Source organism: Penaeus monodon, chromosome 30, assembly GCF_015228065.2.
Source record: "Penaeus monodon isolate SGIC_2016 chromosome 30, NSTDA_Pmon_1, whole genome shotgun sequence".
Classification (NCBI taxonomy): domain Eukaryota; kingdom Metazoa; phylum Arthropoda; class Malacostraca; order Decapoda; family Penaeidae; genus Penaeus; species Penaeus monodon.
This window is the reverse complement of record NC_051415.1, coordinates 20,875,941-20,876,279: the sequence shown is the minus strand read 5'-3', so window position 1 is coordinate 20,876,279 and position 339 is coordinate 20,875,941.

The window sequence follows — 339 nt, the reverse complement described above, 5'->3', positions numbered from 1 at the left end:
TAAGGTGGTCTTTTTAAAGCAACATGAGAACAGATAATCTGATTCTAGTTTGGTGAGAAATGTTGCTATCAGTATCTGTATTCGAAATTAGGAAATAGTCCATGCCATTATAGGAGTCTATTTATAAATACAGTAATTTAGCCAGCAACAGTTCACAGCCAATTTTCGCTATTGATGAAACAATAGAGGGTGTATCAGTTATCTGGAGTGAAAAACAGGGAGTAATTATCTGAATAGAAACACATTTCAGTGTGCGTTTTCGTGGGAAGAACACGGGTTCTTAATCTGTTCTTTCTGGAGAGGACTAAGAAAAGGCTGAGATGGAATCACGAATTAAGC